Below are 23,109 nucleotides of genomic sequence, written 5' to 3'. Positions count from 1 at the left end.
AATAAAATATTTACCTCCCGCAAAAAACCAAATTTGAAGTTTTTTTAGAAGAAATACTGTAATTTTATGTTGTCCTATTTTCTTGCAGACTACTATACTCTGAAGTAATTTTCACAGGAACAATTTCATTGATTATCGTTAGTCGTTGCCAAATGATTTTTTTTAAGTGTTAAAAATGGTTTTTGGTCGCCTTCCTATGATTTGACTTACTTTGTTTTTGTGTTAACTTATTTACTTACAAAGCACGCCATTGGAGTTCTGTAACATTCTGTGCTATGACTTTTTTGTCGGGGGGAATCTCATACAAAAACTCAGGGCGTCTTCAGGTAAGGTTAAGAGAAGCCCTTCCCTTAAACCCTGGCAAGCTGCTGCCAGTCAGTATAAGGCAATTAGCTTCCTGTGTCCCTATGCTTCACATCAGGGAGCAAGCCAACTGTGGAACAGTCTGTCAGATACCATTCCAAAGGAATTAATCGCACTGCCAGCAAAGAAGAATCTAATAGCCATTGTTAATAAAAGTAAAGGCTGAGAGGTCTTTTTCAGTGTCTGTTAAATCAGTGCCAGATATGTCACATGAAGACCAGCTGACTGTCATATTGTGTTATGTGCTACACAACAGACCAGTTGAACATTTCGTGACCTTCAGAAGCATCAGTTGCCACACAGGGGAGAAACTTCCCTCTGATGGCTCAAAAAACAGAAAAGGCATCAGTCTCCATTGTAGCCAAAGCTATGGCCAAGGCCGGTAGTACCTATTCAGGGATGCTTTGGTTCCTAAACATACCATTGCTGGCTAGTGTGCTGTGAACTGGTGCATGGAAGCAATTTTATTTGGGTGTGTGTGTGTATTTGTTCAAGAAAGATACAAGTATTTCTCTCCATGAACCAGTCACTTGGGTCCTTGCACCTTTGACAAGGTGTCCCCACCCCCAAAAATCACTTTACCACAAGAGCCAAAGTAGAAATTACTACCGTATTTTTCGTCCCATAGGACGCTCCGTCCCATAGGACGCACCTAGTTTTTTGGGGGGGAAATAAAGGAAATTTTTTCCCCTTTATTTCCCCCCCAAAACCAGGTCGGGGAAACCAAACCAGGTCGGGGAACAGCGGTATGGCGGCGCTCCGCCTCCCCGCTGTCCCCCGAGCTTGTGGGGCTGGCCGATGTCTGCCCGAAATGCGGGGCGCTCTGCTTCAGCGTGCCCCGCGCTCTGTGCAGCAGGCTGCTATCGGCAGCGTAGGGAGCCCTGCGGGAACTCCGGCGGGCTCCCCAGGCTTGCTGATAGCTTCCTGAAGCCTGGAGAGTGAGAGGGGTCGGTGCGCACCGACCCCTCTCGCTCTCCAAGCTTCAGCGAAAGCCTGTATTCGCCCCATAGGACGCGCACAGATTTCCCCTTCATTTTTGGAGGGGGAAAAGTGCGTCCTATAGGGCGAAAAATACGGTACTTTTTATAAAATCCAAGTGCTCTAAGCCTCCTGCATGCATGAGGGCGAGATGCGGAGGAAGGGTAAAAAAAAACGCACGCCTATGTGCCGCTGTGCAAGAGAGATGAGAAGCTTCCATCATGTTTGATTGCCCCGCAAATATGCATCATAAACATCATAGTCGGATAGGTGATTTTTGTGCCCCTGGTGGGGGCCTGTTTCATCAAAGCCAGGTACACCTTTGCTCAGGGAGAACAGCAAAGCTATGTACACCACAACAATCTCAAAGCACTAGGGAGAAACAAGGATGGTGAATCTCAAAAGGCAGTTGCAAGGATCCTAAAGGGACAGAATGGACACTTTGGAGGCTGGTATTTTGTGTGACATACTTGATCCATTCAGCAGAAGCCACCTAGGCTTCCAAAGTGCTCAAGCTGAGCTTTCACTGCTGTAAACCTACTGGGGAGTCTAGAAAATGTTCCTTAGGAAATAGTGGGGCAGTTCTGATGACAAGCCTGGGGGCTGAAGGAGCACAAACCAAAAGAATAAATCAGCCACACACCGCAGAAGACATGTGACGATGCTGCCGCCCACAAATTGAAGGCTCATTCAGACTTCTGCTTGTCCCACTGCTTTCCCTGGGAAAGCCCAATCTTTACCGCTGAATCGGAGCAAACCTCAACTGGGTTTTCCCACGGAAAGTGGCAGGGCAACCCGAAAACTCCCTGGATCCGTGCTTTCTAGACACAGGACAAGCGGAAGTGTGGGTGAGATCTCAGTCACAAAACTGTCTTCAGATTCTTCAATCCCCAATGAACTGAAGAGAGCTCCAGAACATCAGGGGAAGGCTTAGGCCAATATTGACAAAGGTTTCCGTGTCCTGATAAAATTTTCACACAAAATGTGCAGACTGAACATCTGTGCGTGAAATACCCAGACAACCTTCCAGGAGATTTTAATGAAAGCATTTCAGCCATTGTCAAATTCACATCATTCTCGGATATTGAGAGAAAAGGCGATGAAAGCAGATGTGTTTGGATTTAGGGCTTTCAGCTGTGATGGAAAATTACTCCCCCAAATGTTGAAACTGCATTGCGTCTGTATTTGAGATGAATGATCCATCACTATAGTGGAGAATGTTCCTTTTTAAAAAGGATATTTTTTTTAAAAAAAGAAAGGCTTCTGATCCACCATGCCTCAAGAGCACCTCGCTGCTTTATCCCCTCCTGAGTGCTGCAGAGATTGAATTTGTTAGATCTTTGAATTATGCCGACATGATTCATGACTTTGCCACATCCAAAGCCAGGAAGAGACAGGGGGAAATGCTTAAAAGAAATTAGCGTAGTGAATTATTTATGCTTGGAAAATTTTGATTTGAATATATTTGTTAATTTTTGGTAATTTGTTTTGAGGGCTTTGTGATTCGATTTGCTTTTGCAGCAAGTTCAAGCTGTGGTGTCGTCTTATTCCGCTCAGGGCCGCAATACCTAAAAGATCACCTCATTCCATAGAGAGGCAATAGATCATTATGCTCCACAAGATAAAGCCTCCCACAGAACGCATTTCATCAGGAGGGACCTTTCATATGATATAGGAATCAGGACTTTAGTGTGCTGACACCAGTAGTGTGCAGCCAGTGGACATTGGGGGGGGGGGGCTAGGCAAGTCCCCTAAATATTCCCGTTAAAAACGTACATATTAGGAGGAATGCATGGTGCAAACCTGACAAATTTTCATCACTTTTTAAAAAAGAAATTCAACTGATGCAGAGTGTGTCCTTTCCATCTTAAGACTGGAAAGACGAGAAACGGAGAGATAAACCTAAACTGGTGTTCCCATCTCTTGAGGAGGCGAGAGGCTGAAGCCAGCCCAGCCCTGTAGGTCCTCTGTTGCAAGCCCCAGCTCTTTCGTCCTGGTCAAACAAATCTGGCAGGTTTTTGAACCACTCCTAAACCTCTGCAGGGAGAAGAGAGTGGGCTGCACTTACGCACTGCAGACGAGCAATGCATTTATCATATCACAGCCAACAAAAATATATATCCTTCTCAGGGCTTTTTCCCCCCAGTTGGAACTCATTGGAACTCAGTACTGGCACCTTTCAGGTGGACACCATTGCCAGGATAAGAGAACAAGGGAGGCGTTCATGGTGCGTTCCTGTATCTCTTCTTCTAGCACTTCTCATTCTTCCCCCAGAATTGAAACAGCATGTGGATGGGCTTCCTTCGGCTCTGGGTACCTCTGTTCTTCTCCTGCCCAGCTCTGCTGTTCTTCCCAGGGAACAGGCTGGCTCCCCATGTGTCCCCTCAGCCACACTTCCATCACTCCCTCCTTCTGGTGCTTTCTCCATGCCCATCCTCTTCTCTTTCAGTAAGAGCAGCCCTCCCACTGAGGCTCTTTCTAGTCAAGCACCGCAGAAACACAAACACACACCAGAGCTCTCGCCATCATCACCAGGGGACATTTTCACCCACAAGGCACCAAACTCCACTTCTGCTTAACATTCACTTGTCGTATGAATGGAGAACTTGAGCTGGGCCAGCAGAATTAGGCTGGGGCCGTGTCTAAACCCGGGATTGCAGGGAGAGAGAGGGCTGCCTCTCTCCTTATAACAATTAAGACCATTCATCCAGGTGTTATCAATTCATTGATTCACAGTGTTTATGCCACGTCCCTTAGCCACAAAGGCTCTCAAGAGCAGCTTACAAAAATCACTTCCAAGAGGGTTGCGGCCTGCAGGCTCACAATCGAAAAAGGCATGGCACATGAGGAGAAAGGAATGAGAGGGAGGAGGAAAAAGCAAGGCTCAAGCACAAGTTTTTGAAGCTACAGCCAATGTCAGTGTGGGTCAGTTTCAGTATCTGTCTATTGTTGGTGGCTCATATCAAGGCACAAATGCAAGATATAAATGCTTTAAATGTAACGATAATGTACATGTATTAAATCATCCCCACATGGAAACCAGTGGAAGATGTAGTTCACAACATCCAGAGGGCAGCAAAGCCATGAATTTTCTGGCCATCCCCTGGAGCTTCGGATACATTGGCCAAAACACTTATTCTTGTTATATACACCCTTTTGCTGCATTAACTACAGTCGCGTGTATACATAAATAGCATCAAAGAAGCCCAAAAGCAAATGTGAAGCTCAGGTATGTGAAAACACTACATGCTGCCAATTTTACTAACTGGTTCAGGGATGAGTAGGTCGCTTGCTCTTCAGCAAAGGAAATGTGCCAAATGTGCTCACACTCATCCTTTCTCTCCCTGCTTTCAAACTTTAAACCTTGAGGCAGATACCGAGCCCTGGAAAAAACTTAGGTACCTTTTGCTGGTGCTGCAAATCTGTCAAGGACTCCTATCAGCCGTTGCCAACCTGGTGCCCTCCAGATGTTTTGGACGGGGGCTTGCAATCTGAAACATCTAGAGGGCACCAGATTGACAAAGACTGCCCTGTACAGTCCTGGCCAAATGATCCTCTCTGACACTTTCACAAAATGGGAATAACTGTGGCCTATTTGGAAGAGAGGAAACATGCCACATTTGGCACATTTCCTTTGCTGAAGAGCAAGCGACCTACTCATCCCTGAACCAGTTAGTAAAATTGGCAGCCTAGTTTTTCCTCTCTCTCCATCTTATTTCCCTCTCCTCCTACTTGTTCCCATACACTCTGATGCCTAGACTTTGGTTATAAAACAACCCTTGTTTTATATTTTCCTTAGGCATTAAATTAAGTGTTAAATCTAGAGGGGAAAAGTTTGGGAGGTCATTGACTCTCCCAGCTGCTTCTGCCAAGCCCAAAACTATCTTGTCTTGTGATTCCGACTTTTTCTGTGCTCAAAGTTCATGAACAGCAGCTGTAAAAAACGCAGCATTCAAAGGATACCAGAAAAGTAGTACACAGGACAATTGCCAATGTACTCAGAAAACAACCGTAAAGAAAAAACAGTTCTAAACAGCCACAATTATACAGCTTTTTTCCAGCAGGGGCAGGGGGCTTACGCACAACATTATGACAAACTCTACAACTGAATTGGGCAAATCTAGAGTATCTGTACTGACATAACTGGGAGCATAAGCAAAGGGGAGCCAGATTCACCATATTTTCGGGCCGTCTGCTTAGTAATAACAAAATTTCTGAACAGATGGGCAAATAGTGTGACGCTTCTGAGAAGTGGCATGCCCACAGTGGGAGCGTGGGTAGGGAGTTTACAGAGCCCAAGCAGAAGTAGGAGAAGGGGGAAATGAGGTTTCTAGATGAAGTCACGTCTGTATTCTACGCCAACCTAGAATAAATTTTACCCTATGGCTCTGTACTAACGGCTACCAAAATACTAGGGCCACATTCACATCATACATTTAAAGCACTTATATACGACTTTGAACAGTCAGGGTCTCCTCTCAAAGGATGATGGGAACTGTAGTTCATGAAGAGTGCTGAGAGTTGTTAGGAGACCTCTGTTCTCCTCACAGAGCTACATTTTTCCAGAGTGGTTTAGCAGTTAGTCCCCTTTCATAGGGAACTCTGGGGATTGTAGCTCAGGGAGAGGAATAGGGGGCCTCCTGACAACTCTCCATACCCAGAATTCTTTTTTTGGGGGGGGAGAAGCCATGACTGTTTAAAGCGGCATCATAGTACTTTAAACGTATGGTATGAACGTGGCCTAGACTCCCCACTGCACCCTTAACTTTATACAGAAAGGGAAAGAACCCATATAGATGGATTTTTCTTATTTTTCTCATTTATTAAATTTATACACTGCCCTTCAGCCAAAGATCACAGGGCAGTTTACAGGATAAAAACACAAAATACATAAAATAATAACAGCCCGCAGAAAGAAAAACAGTAACAGCCCCTTCAAAAACATTTAAAAGGCCACAGATGGTTTAATCAGCCATAGGTCTGGGTGAAGAGGGATGCTTTTGACAGGCACCGAAAGATATGTAGTGAAAGCGTCAGGCGAGTCTCCCTGGTGAGGGCATTCCACCAACGGGGAGCCACCGCAGAAAAGGCCCCTTCTTGTGTTGCTGCCCTCCAGACCTCTTGTGGAGGAGGCACACAAAGAAGGGCCTTGGATGCTGATCTCAGGGTCCAGTTCATATGGGGAGAGGCGGTCCTTGGGGTATTGCGGTCCTGAGCCATTTAAGGCTTTATAGATCAAGACCAGTACTTTGAATTGGGCCGAGAAACTATTTGGCAGCCAGCGCAGTTGGGCTAGGAATGGCATTATATGCTCAAACAGTTTTGTACCAGTGAGCAACCTAGCCGCCAAATTCTGCACTGGCTGAAGTTTCCGAACCATCTTCAGAGGCAGCCCAATGTACACAGCATTACACATTGCCGTAATGTAACCTACAGGTTACCAGAGCATAGAAAACAGATGGGGCGTAGCTGGGCCACCAGCTGAAGCTGATAGAAGGCACTCCATGCCCTCAAGGCCACTTGAGCCTCAAGCGACAGCAATGGATCCACATCCACCCCCAAGCTACATACCTGCTCCTTCAGAGGAAGTGTAACCTCATCAAGAGCAGGCCGTCTCCCATCCATCTGGTCTAGGGAACCACCCACTAACAGTGCTTCAGTTGTATCTGGATTGAGCTTCAGTTTATTGACTCTCATCCAGTTCATGACCAAGGCAAAACAATGGTCCACCACATCCATGGCCACAGCTGCAGAAGAAAAGGAGTAGAACTATGAGTCACCAGCATATTGCTGACAATGTACTCCAAACTCCAGATGACCCCACTCAGTGGTTTCATGTAGATGCAGTTAAACAGCATGGGCGATAAGTTTGAACACTGAGGAATTCCACACTGAAGGCACCATGGGGCTGAACGACATCTCCCAGCATTATCCTCTGGAAATGACCATTTGCCATCACCTCTGACCACTGAGGCTGATGGAAGCTGCAGTCCACAACATCTGGAAGGCCCCAGGTGGACAAAAAGTGCCACAATGAAGAGGGACACCAGATGTTTGCTAGGACTGGGAAGAGGACAGCCCTCCCACCCTCCATTATCATAAGAGCATAAGAAGTGCCTGAAGGATCAGGTCAGTGGTCCATCTAGCCCAGCATCCTGTCCTCACAGTGGCCAATCAGATCTCCAGTGGGAAACCCCCAAGGAGGACACGCAAACAAGAGCACTTTCTCCCACCCACAACTGGCATTCAGAAGCATTACTGCCTCCGACTGTGGAAGCAGAGCAGAGCCAACGTGGCCATCGATAGCCTTCCTCCCTCAGCATTGCAAGGTTCAGGAACCCTCAGATCACATGCCTGCCTGCACTTTGTAGGTGAAAGGGGCTCCCTTGAGAAGGGCGCATTGGCTGCGGCCCCCTCCCACAAATCCCACAGCTGGCTCATTACCATGAAGCCCAGTCTTCCTCCCATGCCAGACCAAAAGCCACCTAGAACTCAAACCCTGTGACTTGGCAACATGGACAGTGGTGCACCGGGGTCATTTCAGACTCTGGATTTAAAAGCATGCTCTTGTTTCGATGGCAGCGCACCTTGAAGTACGGCAGTCCGGCCCTGCTGCATTTGGCGGGCCCTCTTGCTGAGTGGGGCCCTGGACCTCTGCCATAAGTCCTGCCCTGACAGCGCCACCAAACACAAACGTCCAACTTGCACACCCAGCAAAGGCTGAGGAAGAGGAGGGGGCATCTGTTACCTTTCCAGGAGGGCGTGGAGGCCAGGCTGCATTTGTGGGCATCCTTCTGTGGAATAGCAAATGAATCCACCCTTTGGCAATGGAGGCCTTGGCTGGCTGGCTGCAGCAATGATGGCTTCTGGGCCAAACCAGTTCTGCAGTAGCCTCTTGGACCGAGGCAGGCAAAGTTCCCCCTCAGCCACAATCTCTCCAGGCAGCTCTCCCAGCTGAAGACCTGGCTTCCTGGCTCAAGGAAACTCCAGTCTGTTTTCTTGCAAATAAATGGCTCTCTTCTTCTTCCTCCTCCTCCTCCTCCAGAGCTGTGCCTTTGCTGGAACCCCGTTCCGACTGGAAAGTGCCCAGAATGCTCTCCCCAGAGAGAGCGGGCTGCTGCTGTCACTCGCTGTGAGTCAGGAAACCAGAAAGTCCACCCCATCCTCTCGTTCTCTCTCCTTGGTGGAGCAACACAGGCAGCAAGTCTCAGCACATCCAGGGGCCTTTCCTTTGGCAGCAAAGGCGGTGCCCGCCTCCCACAAGCTGCTTCGCACACCACTCAAGGAGGGGGATATTGAGCTGCTTTTGGACTGAGAAAGTTCCCGTGAAGGCCTTCCTGAAGCACTTGGGTGGGTCAGTGCCAGGGAACAGGTTGCGGATCGAAGCTGTTTTCACATTCCTGTTTGCTGTGCATTCACTGTGCTCCCAGGGCTGGGTTTCTGTTCTCTGCTCGCAGAATACAATCCAAAATTCATATGTATCCTGTGCTTTGTTCTAAAATACCATAATACCGTTTGACACATTGTTTATCAAACCAGCTTCAGAGCAGTTGGAGTCCTTAAGCCATTCCTATTTGGTCTCCAGCCAAAGTGGGAACACCTGGGGGGGGGGGCGCGAAGACCTCACCTGCTAAGGTGAGCACCAAAGGAATGATTCTGACATTAATGAAGCTGTGCCGATGTGAACAGGTTGGGGAAGGGAGAGCTGTGAAATGCACCAGGGGGATGGACAGCTTCAGTGTACTCAAAGGTGGTCACATGAACCAGATTCCCAGTTCTTGGAGGATTTCCAGCAGTTGTCCCATAAGCATGGAACTCCCTTTCCCTAGAAGGTCCTTCAGAAAGGAAAGCCATTCAGAACTGTTCTCACACCTTCCTGTTTGGCCTGGCATTCAGGTAGTCAACTTTTTTCGCACTGCTTTGTTCGTCCTGCTCCTCTGCCTGCTGCACGCACAAATTCAGCAGGCGAAAGTTTTCCCTGGCATGGAGAGAGGAAGCTATACGAGGAAAAGCTGCACCTGTTTAATTTCTGCGAGTGTGTCAAGCTGTTTCAAACAGCACAGGAGCAGAGGCAAGGACAAAAGTTGGCAAGCCAAGGTAACTAGAGCTGAACAAAAATGGTGTGGGTGTGTGTGTGTGTGTTTATTTTCTATAAAAAGAAACCGATCAGGTAAATAAACGAACCATGTATGATCCATCTTCACATGACAGCTTCACCAGGGAGGGGGAAAGTTTGGCTGTATTATTATAACTATTCTTATTTCAAAATGGGAAGACAATAGCGTCACAACTAAGGATCTGTTTCTCTCCACCCCATCACCGTTAATTACCTCATAAACCCCTGTTCATTTGACAGCTGCGTCTCTAGGCACAGTAAGATCAAGGACACACAAGAAGAGCAACGACTCAGTTCCAGAATTCTCTCTGAAAAACAGAAGGACGGGTTGTTTTCAAAGCTTTAGCTGCGTGAGTCTCTCTCCCTGCCCCAATTCTCCCACATATTGTAGAACATGTTAATTCAAAATACAGCTTACAAAAGGATTCCAGTAAAAGGCTGTTATATCAATGAATGGAGGCCCAAAGAGTCAGGGGTCTTCACCTCTTTTGTGGGGCTTGGGGGTACATTTGGAAATCTAAGAAACAGGCATGGGCAGCACAAAATACCCATTTCACAGACAAATAAGTGGTGATGTTCAGACACATCCACACAACAAAACTAGGGGCTTTTTCACACTTACCTTTTGCTCTGCTCTTTCCAGACTCAGTTCGAGTCTTAAAGTTCTGTGTCTGAGCTCCCTTTTTCTTTTTTGCTCCTGAGCTTTTCCTGCAAAAACTTGCTCTTTAAAGCTGAATCGGAGCAAACAGCTACATGTGGAAAACCCGAATTGCTGTTTGGTCTGATTGAGCACTAAAGAACAGTTTATTGTTAGGAAAGCTCTAGAGCAAAACAAAGAGCAATTGTATACGGAGCTTTAAAGTGTGGCTCTGTACATGAAAATAGAGGCAAAAGGTAAGTGTGGATCAGCCTAGGTTAAAAACAAAACAAAACCCTACACACCCTCCAAAGCAAGTAACACAGAGCCCAATAAAGCAGGCAACCCACCCCCAAAACAAACACTCCCCTCAACTGAACAATCATCCTAAAGGAACAATACCTACAAACCAAACAAAATAAAACCAAACCAAACAAAATACACACCATGCAACAAAACAAAGGAGACTCGCATGTGGGGCCCAGAGGCATTGTGGAGAAAGTAGGTAAGGAGGCCGGACAAGACTGTATATATGCACTTTCCAGCCAGCCCTGTGCCACCCACAAAAATAAAATAAATGAAACCCAATTTTTACAAATTGGGAGATGTAGTGTGCCTACTCATGTGCTGGGGGGGGGGGTTCCGAGGGTGCCATGATGCCCATGGGCACCACATTGGGAATCCAAGGAATGTCCTACGGAATCCTAAAGACAGCCAATTTACGGCAACAGAAATCATGGCTCTTGGGTAGTTAGATGCCTCCTTTACCAGAGGCCTCCCTTATGCTTCCAGCACTTCTCTATGGAAAGCTCAGGAACCCTAAACCACAAGCCTCTCAGATGCCACCAACAGGACTCTCTGGGTGGATTTAGCAGAGTGGAGATGCAGAGAAGATCCCTGGACAATGTTGCTTATATGTTTGGAGAATCCACAACTGCCTTCGCAACCAAAACGAGCTCTCAGTGTGGAGGATTGGTAACACACATATCTCCAAAGGAAAAATAAATCAGCATAGTACAAGGAACATGAATTTATACGCAAATGGATGAAAAAAACTGTACTCCTGCAGGAGGAGAAATCGTCCTCCTCACCTAAAACATGGTTTCTGAAGGGAGGGCAGCAGCATTTCCAGAATAGACCCAGAACCTGCTGGTTTTTTTGCGGGGGGGGGGGGGAGAAATCTACAGGGCAAATATTTCTGCCTTCTTTGCTCATCCTTTTAAATGCCTTTTCCCCAGGCCCCCACATCCTCTTTGCCTACCTCCCCAAGCTAAATTGCTCTTTCCCCTGTCCGGCCACAAGTTCTTCTCCTTCACCACTTACCCTTCCCTCAGGCTCATTTCTCTGTCTTCCGCCTGCTTTGCTCCCCTGCTTTGCAGCTATCCTTGCTCTGACCCCTGCCACTAAGACCCAACCCTTTGGTGCTCATCTTGTCTGTGACATCACCCAGTGGCAACCAATGGCAGCAGCACTGGGAAGCAACTTGAGCAACAATGACATGTGTTTTTAAAAGTTGGAAGTCACCCACTCCAGATGGACTCCCCACCAACACAAGATTAGGTTTTGAATAGGCTATGGCTTCGAAAAAGAGGTCATGCATGCTCTTCAAAAGATAATGAAAAATAAAGTTGATCAACCTGATGCCATGAAGATTGGGGCATGTTAACTGAAACAAAACGCTTGTGAAACAGCTCATCAACTAAAAGGGTGAAAATAAAACCTCTCCAGCGTTGCAGAAAGGCGGCATTCCCAGACCTAGCCTGGAGACCCCAGGCAAAACATGAGCTCTACCGCTGAGCTTTGGCTCTTCCTACTATTCTCCAAATGTTTCATGCCATGAATGCCACCTGCCCCAGAGTCTTAAGGGCATTCCCTGTCTTCTGGTACGTCCCCCTGGAAATAAACGATGCTGTCGCTGTTCAGCCTTTTGGGGAGAAGCAATTCTACAGACTTCAGTGGGGTTTACTCCAGTGTAAGGACAGAAAGGATCTGTCCATTTCAGTTCTCCTGGGTTCTCATTTTTCCAGTCTTAAACTCAGGCCTCCACATTTTGCAGCAACATGTCAGGAAAATTCATCAGCATTCTACTGCAAATTTCTCCCAATAAACACATTTTTATACGCTGTTTTAACTAATGTACACATTCTGCAAGCAAATTTCCTCTAACAGAATGTATTCATTTTTACTCACAATTTCCCCTAATAGATGCGTTTTTGTAAGCATTTCTCGGTTGGTGAACTGCATAATAATTTCAGATACAGTGGTACAAGTTAAGAACTTAATTCGTTCTGGAGGTCCGTTCTTAACCTGAAACTGTTCTTAACCTGAGGTACCACTTTAGCTAATGGGGCCTCCCGCTGCCACGCGATTTCTGTTCTCATCCTGAAGCAAAGTTCTTAACACGAGGTACTGTTTCTGGGATAGCGGAGCCTGTAACCTGAAGCGTCTGTAACCCGAGGTACCACTGTACGCGAAAATTTCAAAGGACAACTGTGTTTTGGTTGTTGTTGTTGTTGTTGTTGTTGTTGTTGTTGTTGTGCTACCTATCTGGGCAGCTTCCAACAAATTTAAAGACCAAACACAGTAAAACATCATACATTAAAAGCTTCCCTATACAGGACTGCCGGTACTGTTTCAGATAGTGTGAATTTGATTGATACAGCTTCAAATGAGATCTGAATCAAATTTCCCCCACATCCCTACTCCAGAGTAAGTCCACATAAGTTTACAGCCACAATCCCATGTCCAAGGATGAAAGACAGACAGGAAAGACAACTTTTCCTGTTTGACATCAATCTTGTATACACTTGCTCCTAAGAAAACATGCGCACAATCAGGACGCAAGTGTTCATCTGATTAAACACTCTTAAGTTCTAAATAGAATTGTGATGATGGACAGTTTCCAAACACCCTGCTGCTTCTGAAGACAGAGTGGGGAAGAGGGAGAGAGATTTGGGTTGGTTCCTATTTTAAGGGGGAACCCACCTAATCTGCACTTCCCCAAATGCAAGGTAAACCAAAACTCGGCTATCCTTTGAAATTCACACTTCCCCAAATCCTGGGATTCAGTTCTCCAAGCAAATAATGTGTGCAAGATGCCTATATTAGGGGAAGGCGTGCATAAAATGCATATGTTGGTAGAAAAGAAATAAACATGCATATATGAATGGAAAATCTGAATGAAATCAAACCTGAATTCGAAACAGCAAGACTGCCTGTCTTTGCTCCTGCCTTTTGGTTTTGGGTGGACACAATTTTGCTCAAGTCACAGGGATTCTGTTCTCCAGGCCACAATTTCATTTCCAGGGAAGATTAACCCCCCCCCCAAAAAAAACCAGCTTCAAAATAAACTAGGCAATCGCTTCTCCACTGTCTGAATCTAGAGAAAGAGACAGACTTGCCAAGCAAGACCCAAAACAAACCATTAAGCCCTTTCTCCATCATCTGGACTTCCTGGTTCATTTTGAAGCTGCTTTGAGGTCTTCCTGGTGCGTGTGTAAGACTGATCTTTCTCGACAGAATCATAGAATTTTAGAATTGGAAGGGATCTGGGTCATCTAGTCCAATTCCCTGCATCAGTTTTATCTGTCAATTTACGCATTGTCTAAAAACACAGCAGCGGGCTCCTTCCTCACAAAGCAATCGCTTCAAGTGGCACCTGAAAATTTTGCTTCACAACTTTTGTTCTATGAGGACTAGAAATTTGCTTTTTAAAATAATTAAAAATAAAGTGCAGGTTTTGGGGCCTCTGCTGACTCTGGGCCCGAACACAAAAGAGTCCCCTGTCTCTCCGCCCACCTTCCGGTTGGCCCTGGAGCTTCCCAGAGGCATCCATGTTTAACAAACTGATCTGAATCAATCATGGAGGAAGAGTGGGGTGGAGGGCAATTCTAAAACCAAAAAAAGGCAAGGGAAGGTGAGGAATGCTGAAAGAGCTTTTGGTCAGGCAAGCCTACTCAGATACGTAGAATGTTGACAGGTGTTTTAACGAGGCTCATTGTGAATTTTAATTACTCTTTGAATGTTTCAAATAGCAGTTTTTATTGATAGTTTTACTGTTCATTCTTTTGGCAAACCTCTTCAAGGGTTTTTTCCCTTGCAATTAAGCGGCGTACAAATTTTACAAAATACAGTAAAATAAATAAGTGCCGTTATGTTGACTGGCTCATGCTCTCTTTTGGAACCTCGCCTGGAATGCCTCCACTCACTGCACCCCAAGGTGGGGCTTAGGTGGGCGGGCGTATCTCACCTAGCAGGTTATCAGAAGAAATATCTCAGCTAGGGGGAAATCTTTCGTTCAACCCAACCCTGGGAGTTTCTACAGTAGTGGATCCATCAGCACAACACAAGCAAACAAAAACATGGGTGTGCTTCAAATATGGGGAAGAAAGACAGGTGGGGAGGGAGGGCACCATGTGGGAGAATAGGTCGGCAGACACCCAGATCCTCTGGCATTCCAGACGGTTCAGGACAAGAGCACTACTGACACCAATTCAGGGATCAGTCCTTAGGTATACTGCCAAGGGAACAGGCAATTCTCTGCTTGGTCAGAGAGCTTTCCCTCTTCACTTCATGTCCATCACCACCAAGCGCCTCCCTTGAGAGTGCAAGTGCTACTTGCTGCTACGCCCCATCAGGCTCGTCCCCCAAAACTGAGACCCCGCCCTTAGCTCTGTCTCAGGAATCTCAAAGATTGAGCCTCAAGAGACCTGGTGGTGATCTTGGGACCTGGCGAGAGGAATTTGGCAGGTAGGGGTGTCGCCCTCGGCCCAGTATACCTGAAGGAGCGTCTCCACCCCCATCGTTCAGCCTGGACACTGAGGTCCAGCTCCGAGGTCCTTCTGGCAGTTCCCTCACTGCGAGAAGTGAGGTTACACGGAACCAGGCAGAGGGCCTTCTCGGTAGTGGGGTCCACCCTGTGGAACGCCCTCCCATCAGATGTCAAGGAGATAAACAACTATCTGACTTTTAGAAGACATCTGAAGGCTGCCCTGTTTAGGGAAGTTTTTAATGTTTGATGTTTTATTGTGTTTTTAATATTCTATTGGGAGCTGCCCAGAGTGGCTGGGAAAACCCAGCCAGATGGATGGGGTATAAATAAATCATCATCATCATCATCATTATTTAGTATATAAGGACCCTTTGCAGAGAGCCGTGGTGCAGCTGTAGATTGCTGGATTTGTATGCAGAAGGTCTCAGGATGGACATCTGTGGGTGAAAGAATCTCACAGAACACATCTGGGGGAAAGCCTTTAAAAAAACAAAACAAAAAAAAGACCCTGTAGAGCTGCTCCCAGGTAGAGGAAACCGGATGGAGTGACGATCACCCTATGCACTTTATCAAGGCTAAAACTAATTGTGCCCATCACCACTCACATGTGTCTCAGTTTTGGCTCCAATGCAGATCTCCTGGAATTGATCGAACACTGTAATTATTTTGTCATGAGACTCTATTATACCATACTTCCCCCCCTTTTTTTGCAGGGGTGGAGGAGCGTCCCTTCCTTGGCGAACATTCAAAAGGTTCTCAACACTTGTGAGGAAACTCGCTCTTGTGGCTTTTTGCACCTGGCTGGTTAGCGAAATCAAGGGAAAAGTGGAGAATAAGAACTTAAGGCCATTGGCCCATCTAGTCTGGCATCCTGTTCTCATGGTGACCAACCAAAGATGTGAGGGGAAACCAGTAAGCAGGACCTGAGCACGGGAGCCTTCTCCCCTCCTGTGGCTTCCAGTGACTGGTTTTCAGAAGCATTACTTCTTCCAACTGTGGCGGCAGAGCATAGACATCATGGCTAGGAGCCATCGTTAGCTGACTCTCCTCCATGAATCTGAACAATCCTCTTTTGAAGCCATCCAAGTCAGTGGCCACCACTGCCTCCTGTGGGAGGGAGTTCCATAGTCTAACTAAGTGCTTTGTGAAGAAGGACTTTCTTTTAACTCTTGAAGGTGAGTTCCACAGATGGTATTGACACTGCCCATTTCAACTCCATTGCTCTCGACTAGTACATTCTACGGAAGGTGTGGGGAATCTAAGGCTCCCCCAGATGTTGCTGGACCACAACTCCCATCATCCTTGGCCATTGCCCATGCTTCCTGAGACTGATGGGAGTTTTAGTTCAGCCTCATCTGGCAGGCTAAAGGTCCCTCACTCCTGCTCTACAGAGTCAGGCATTCACCATATCTCCTTCTCACTTGAGTCTTATTTTCATGGAGTTCTCAACCTGTGTCCAAGCTGTACCACTTCTGAATGAAGAGGGGGAAGATCTCATTTGATGGAACACTCTCTGCAAAGAATTCCTCCCCACACACAGAAAACAAGTGCTTCAGGGAAGAGGCAAAGCTGGAACATGACAGGCTAGATTTCTGCATGCAGAGACTTTCTAAATGAGGGGCATTTAGTAATGAGGGCATTTAGTCCAGGGACCAAATGCAATCTTTCGGGGGAGGTGTTGCTTGCTGTTTTGTCTGTGCTTTATTTGGGGCAGGGGGTGGGGTATAGTGCTTTGCTTTGGGGGAAGGGTCCTGAGTATCACAAGATTTTTTTTGTCCGTGAAATGGGCAGCAGCCCACACCAGCTCCTTAGATTTCAAAATATGCCTCCGGGTGCAATAAAGCTTGGGAACCCTTCCAGCACAAACCATGAACACAGAGTCATTCCTATTTCAAACTGCTTCCAATTGTCTGGATAAAGAAAAAATGTTTCTGTCCGCTCCAGCCTTAGTCAAATGAGAATATATACATGCATATCGGCAAATTTGCAACCCATTCCTTTCTTGATCTGCCCAGCGTTCCATGCCTCTCAAATGCTGGTTGAACTAGAATGATTTCTCAAGTTAATTCCAGACTTGGACCCTGTGCCACAACTTTTCAGCTGCAGCTTTTTTTTTTTAACTGCACCCAATGAATTTTGATGTGGTTGCAGTGTCCTCATACCAAGATGGTCTGGAAGCTGTTTACCAAGTCAGATCATTGGTCCCTCTAGCTCAGTAGTGCCTGCACTGGCTGGCAGTGACTTGTACAGAGACTTTTCCCAAGCCCTACTTGGAGATGCCATTGGGGATGGAACCGAGGCCCTCCTGCACAGAATCATAGAATTGTAGAGTTGGAAGGGACCACGAGAGTGCAACCCCCTGCAATGCAGTAACCTTTAGCCCAACGTGGGGCTTGAACCCACAAGCATGAGATTAAAAGTCTCATGCTCTCCCAGATCATTGGGCTACGGCCCTTGTCCAGAGTCGGTGTTTTGTGTATTGCAACATACACTTTCAGAGGACTGGGGGAGAAAGTCCCAGAGGAACTGAAAGGGATAGCAGACTGAGCATGGTTTGGACACTGTATATAAATAGGACAAAAGGAGTGTTTTTAATGCCACCCAGAACTCTCCAATCCAATCCAAAAGTCAGATGAGGGGAATTTCAGAAGCATCCCTAACTCAGTGTCCACCTGGATGGGAACAGCGCGGACTCCAGATTTCGCCATCTCTCTGACACCGTAAGTGGGGTGAGGGGTTTGCATTGTGCTCCTTGTCAGATGAAGGCCAAACGCCCTGAGCTTTGGCGGCAACCCAGCCCCACACCAGCCACTGCTTTTCCTCTGAGAAGGCCTCATGGAGGATGTGAATTGCTGAGCACATTGTCTGGAAGGCGGGGGGGGGGGGGAGCTCAGAGGTTGGCGGGGGGAAGGGAGCAGAGCCTGTCCCAGAAGCAAGACAGAAAGTTCCTTGTAGTAACGCAGGAAAACTAGGTTAGCCCCGGCCGGATTTCACAGTCTGCCGTGCACCATTGGCCGAGAAACAGGGCCGCACAGCATTTTGAACCACTTGCCATTGTTTTGGGCTGGGCCCCTGCCACAGGAAAGGACGTTAAAAGGCATTCCTCCTTCCCAGGGCAAACCATCAAGGCTCAGCTCAAAGTTTTCAGTTAGTGTATTTTTAGCCTTCGGGGGGTATTCCTGCAAGTTCAGATTCAAAAGGCTTGGTAGTGTGGCCACAAACTTCAGAGTCCCCTGGTGCAAATGCCAAGTCTTGCAAAAAGAAGAAATCTGGCTCCCCTTTTGCGCCCTTGGCAGCTGTCAGGATGCATCAATTTATCAGGTTTGAAGCCTTTCCCCATTGAAAACCTCCATGCCAGGAAGAGGTCCGCCTGCTAGATTTCAGCATGCCAGCAGCTATTTAATTTCTGCTGCTAAAGGGAGAGGAACAAGGGCCAATAAAAATGTTGGCAACCCTGCCTCTGCTACAAACAAGGTTCCCTTGCACTGGGAACTATGCCTCAGTCTTCCACCTGGAATATGGGGATAACAGGAAGACCAGAACTGGTGTAAGAGTGACAGGAGCCTGCTGCACTTCTAAAATACGATGCACAAATGCTGGTTGTTATACCCATAGAATAGATAGTAATGTATCCATAATGGAAGGAAGGACGGCCTTCTTGCAGAGGAAAAGCCCCTGTTATTCTCCATCCCCCTCCCATGAAGGGGGGGAAAGGCAGCTGATGGGCAGATCCTGCACAGAAGAGAGCGAGAACGCTCAGCTCTGTAATGAGAAGGGATGAGCGAAACAACCTCCTCACCATTTGCTCACTGCGTTACAAATCCAGCATAATAAACCATGAGGAAAACCCTCTCCTATTAGAGGGCTTCAAAGTATCTTCGGAGCTTCGTGCTTGCGTTACCCAAATGCATCTTGCAAAGGCTGCATCACATGCTGCTCTTTTCCTCCCCTTGCGTTGCAGCGTCACATCTCCTGATTCACCCTTCCCGGACTGCTTATTATTACATGTGCTTTCCAGCCTGAGGGCCACATTCCCTCCTCTGCAGCCTTCTGGGGGCTACCTGCCAGTTTGGGGCAAGGCAGACTTGATTATTGTAACTCACTCTACATGGGGCTGCCCTTGAGACTGACCCAGAAACCCTAACGGGTCCTCGCCGTGGGATCACATTCACTCGGTGCTATACCAGCTGCACTGGCTCCCGGTGGAGTACAGGATCAGGTTTAAGGTGCTGGTTTTAACCTTTAAAGCCCTATACAGCCTAGGACCCTCGTACCTACGGGACGATCTCTCCTGGTATGTCCCACGGAGGACCTTACGGTCTTCAAACAAAAACATCTTGGAGGTCCCGGGCCACAGGAAGGTTAGGCTGACCTCAACCAGAGCCAGGGCTTTTTCGGCTGTGGCCCCGACCTGGTGGAACGCTCTGTCAGAAGAGACTAGGGCCCTGCGGGACTTGACATCTTTCCGCAGGGCCTGCAAGACAGAGCTGTTCCACCAGGCCTTTGGCTAAGGCACAGTCTGACCCCCTCCTTTGGTAATCCTCACAGAACTCTAGCCCAATGGTTGCCATTAATTTGATTTTGAATGATTTTAGAATGAATTGATTTTAGAATGCTGTGTTACTTTTATTGTTAGCCGCTCCGAGCCCGGCTTCAGCTGGGGAGGGCGGGATATAAATAAAATTTTATTATTTTTATTTTTATTAAGGCAAGAGGCTAAAAGTGGGTGGAGCTACGGATGTGGCTCTTGCCCTACGCTCAGCTGAAGTCAGGTGTTTGTCTAGCCTTCGCCTTAGGGCAGTGAGACGCTCCCGCAACTCAAGGGCACATTCTGGCCAGGCAAAAGCATGTGAGGATGGGGTAGAACAGGGCTGGTAAGGGGTGTGGTCTGAGGAAAGGGCATGGCCTGGAAAAGGGCCGAATCAAGAGGCCTGGAGGCCTGCAGGTTTACAACGGTAGATTGGCAGGGAGCCACAGCTCAAATGGATTGGCTCCCTTTGGCAAATAGTTCAAGCGAAACCAACACCCCTCATGTGCAAATGGGACGTTTTCATTTCCTTTAGAAATTAAAGGGTAGCAAACAACTGAGCATGTGCAATGGTAGTGGGGGCTGGCTGCTTAGGGCAGATCCATCCCACACATCCAAAACACATTTAAAGCACATGGTTCCTCCCAAAGAATCCTAGGAGCTGCAGCTTGTTAAGAATGCTGGGAACTGTAGCTCTGCAAGCAGGGGGAACTACAGTTCCCAAGATTCTTTGGGGGAAGCCATGTGCTTTGAAGGTGCATTCGATGTGCTTTAAAAGTATGGTGTTGATCTGCTCTTCGTCCTGCAACCATGCAAGCACGGAAAATATTCAGTTCGTAATCTATCTCTGTTTGAGTTATGAAAATAGACCCAAGTCAGGGCTCACGACACGTTTGAGACTTACAAAACTACCAGATTCGACTGACCAACCGACTAATTTCAAGTTTCAGTTCCACCACCAGCAAAGAGGGGAATGGAAATGAGTAACCTCCAGGCAAAGCCTGAGGAAGCTCCTTGTTAGCTTCACTTCAACTGCCAATGCACACAGCAGCTTGTGAGCCAGTCGGAAGTGCCTGTAGCAGCCGCCCTCCCCACCTGTGGGAAGCCCCACTTCCAACTCTATCATTCTTACCCCTTCCCTGATGTAGCAAGGCCTGGCTTCTCCTGCCAGGGCACTGAGAGCGCTGGAAACACCTCTCTGCTGGTGCCTGCAATTACTGATCCTGATAGCCAACACTACAGTCTTTTAGAACCAAGAGGCTTTTAGAACCTGGTTCACAAACTGTTGCTTGAATCAGCCCAAATCCCATAAAGGGCTCTGAGGAAGCAGAGTTCAAGGGCAGGGGGCATTGTGCAAAGCAAGAGCACAGAGTATGTCCCAGAGGATTATTGGATAGGGCTGGCTCAGGTACCCCTTTCTCTCCTTCTTGGTCAACAGGACAGTCAGATTTTCCCTTGTTCCAAGAGCCCTTCCCTCCATAAAAGAATTTGGGGGGCAGATTGTGCTGGTTTCCCCCCACCACAGCATACATACACTTCATCTCAGGTGTCTCTGGTGTGAATTCTGCTCCAGTCTGCATCGTCTGCCCCCACTGACTGCAGTGCTTGACAATTTTATATTTGGATCAGGCATCCTCGAACTCGGCCCTCCAGATGTTTTGGGACTACAATTCCCATCATCCCTGACCACTGGTCCTGTTAGCTAGGGGTGATGGGAGTTGTAGTCCCAAAACATCTGGAGGGCTGAGTTTGGGGGTGCTTGATCAAGATAGATATAGATAGATGTACCCACTCTCTGACCCACATATCTGACACCCCACACAGCTTTACTTGACCATCTCAGACCATGTGGCTGAGAGAGCTGGATCCTTCCTGCAAGCACAGGGAAGAAAGATTCCAGACTCAGCTCTGTCTTCATTTTCCCACATCCGACCAGATGCAGGAGCCCCAGCCTTTATCAAATTAAACCTGCTCCTCTCCTCCGCATCCTTCATTCCCCTGCCTCACAATTCCAGCTCCGGCTACCCAAGCATGAAATGGAAAGCCAGCTTCCTTCGGAATCCACCCAGAATATCATGCAGAGAGACAGTGGAAGGGGAAAATCCACCGACGCTTAATTTCATGCAACAATCGCAACTGAACGTAACGTGTGGGGAAACTCCCCGACATGCAACGCACGTGCATTTAAATTCTTCCTCGTTAGATCTTTGCAAATGAACCGGTGTGGAATTGGTTCATTCGTTTACAGGGCTCCGGCAAAGTCGGAAAAAGCCGGGTATCCACGCCTGTCTCACTCCATTTACATCTCTAAAGGGTTTCCTGGCTGGGAAGCCCACTCAGAACAAGAAGGGGGAAAGAGAGCAAAGCTTCTACGCTCTGTGTCTGCTTCTGATGCTTTCAACAAGGAAGCTCCCGCCAAACCAAAGACACACATGTTCTCACTCACACACCTCTCATTATTCCACAAGAAATTATGGCTTTCAGACGGGGAAATGTTACCTGGTGGCTCAGCGTAACCCAGATCTCCATTGTCTTGGCTCGGTTGTATCGGAAGCACAACGCCAGACTCTCCCCAGATCAGGTTCAGTTGCGGTTGCTACAAAACCGACCTGCTCTTCCCAGCCGTGCGGAGAGGAAAACCCCCTCCGTCAAAGCATATCCCTGTGTCATAACAGCCAGCCTAGCTCCGCGAACATCCCTGGCGTTGCCATAGCGACGGCTTACCTCCAGCAGCGGTCCAGGGGCTCCTGCTCTTGAGATCTCTCCAGCGTCAGCCGTGCAGAAAGGACCTGCGAGAGATTCCCGGTTCAAGTTCCAGATGTGGGGGTCGGACCGACGGACAGATGGGGGTGCTCATCCCCCACAGGGGGCTCATCGTGTGGCTGCTGAGAGAGAAAGACGAACATGAATTCATCGCCCTCTCTTCGACGAAATCTGCCGCCCAGCCAGATGTTTCCCTGTAGCAGCCAACAAGGCATTAGAGCAGCTCATGAAGGCAGCCCTTGTCCCCGACACGCCCAGAACAAGGCAAATGATCTGATCCCGGCAGTTTCCTTTGATCAAGCTTCACACTGAGCGTGCAGAGTAAATCATGTTTTCCCCGAGTCACAATTCCATGCCCAGTTATGAACGGGCAACATAAGCATCCTGGATCCCCAAACCACCTGCAGATTCTTTGCAAAGGGATAGCAGGTGCTTGTTTTTATTGGGGGAGCGAGGAAGAAGAGCCCACTGTGCAGAAGATAATTACTTTAATTATATATATGCATTTTTCGACTCGGTATTTTTAGCCTTCCCCGCGTTTGTTGGCGGCTTACAAATAAACGAAATCAAGCACGTGCAATATTCAACTGAAACTGAAGTGCAATTCATCACACAAAGACCACTCGTGTATTGCACAGGCAGATGATGTTTCAATTTCCCCCTCTCCTAAAGACCTGAGCAGCTGCAAAGGCTTTATTGATACTAATGCTAGGGTCCCCAAAGTGGAGTCCGTGGGCACCTCTGTACCCTCTGACACCAACTTGGCACCAGAAAAGCCCCTTTTAATTTTTTTGCCCAAAATACAAGATCATTACAAAAGAAGTACAATATTGTATCGATATGTGTACAAATAAAACATAATTTAATTTTTTTGGAGGGATTGTTTGTTTTTGGGAAAGATGTTGCCTGTTCTTTCGCCTGCGTTTTATTTGTTATGGGGTGCCTGAAATGGT

The 23,109-nt window shown here is 47.4% G+C and overlaps 1 protein-coding gene across 9 annotated transcripts in view; it reads right to left on the bottom strand.

Annotated features, from left to right (window-relative positions):
* SEMA4A (semaphorin 4A) overlaps nt 1-23,109 on the bottom strand; it is a 78,401-nt gene that overhangs the window by 42,259 nt on the left and 13,033 nt on the right. For 2 of the 9 annotated variants that reach the window (XM_080984224.1, XM_080984222.1), the window contains 2 exons: nt 22,118-22,275; nt 9,672-9,765 (listed from right to left, as the gene is read on the bottom strand). The gene's annotated coding sequence lies outside the window, so the exon portion shown is untranslated. Of the gene's footprint in view, nt 1-8,089; nt 8,471-9,671; nt 9,766-11,417; nt 11,552-21,892; nt 22,023-22,117; nt 22,279-23,109 lie in introns of those variants that run through there. The other 7 variants (XM_080984225.1, XM_080984226.1, XM_080984229.1 and 4 more) reach the window with 6 other exon arrangements.

This window comes from Podarcis pityusensis, assembly GCF_964106645.2.
Source record: "Podarcis pityusensis genome assembly, chromosome: 16".
In the NCBI taxonomy this organism is placed as follows: Eukaryota; Metazoa; Chordata; class Lepidosauria; order Squamata; family Lacertidae; genus Podarcis; species Podarcis pityusensis.
This window is presented reverse-complemented; position numbering and strand designations above follow the sequence as displayed.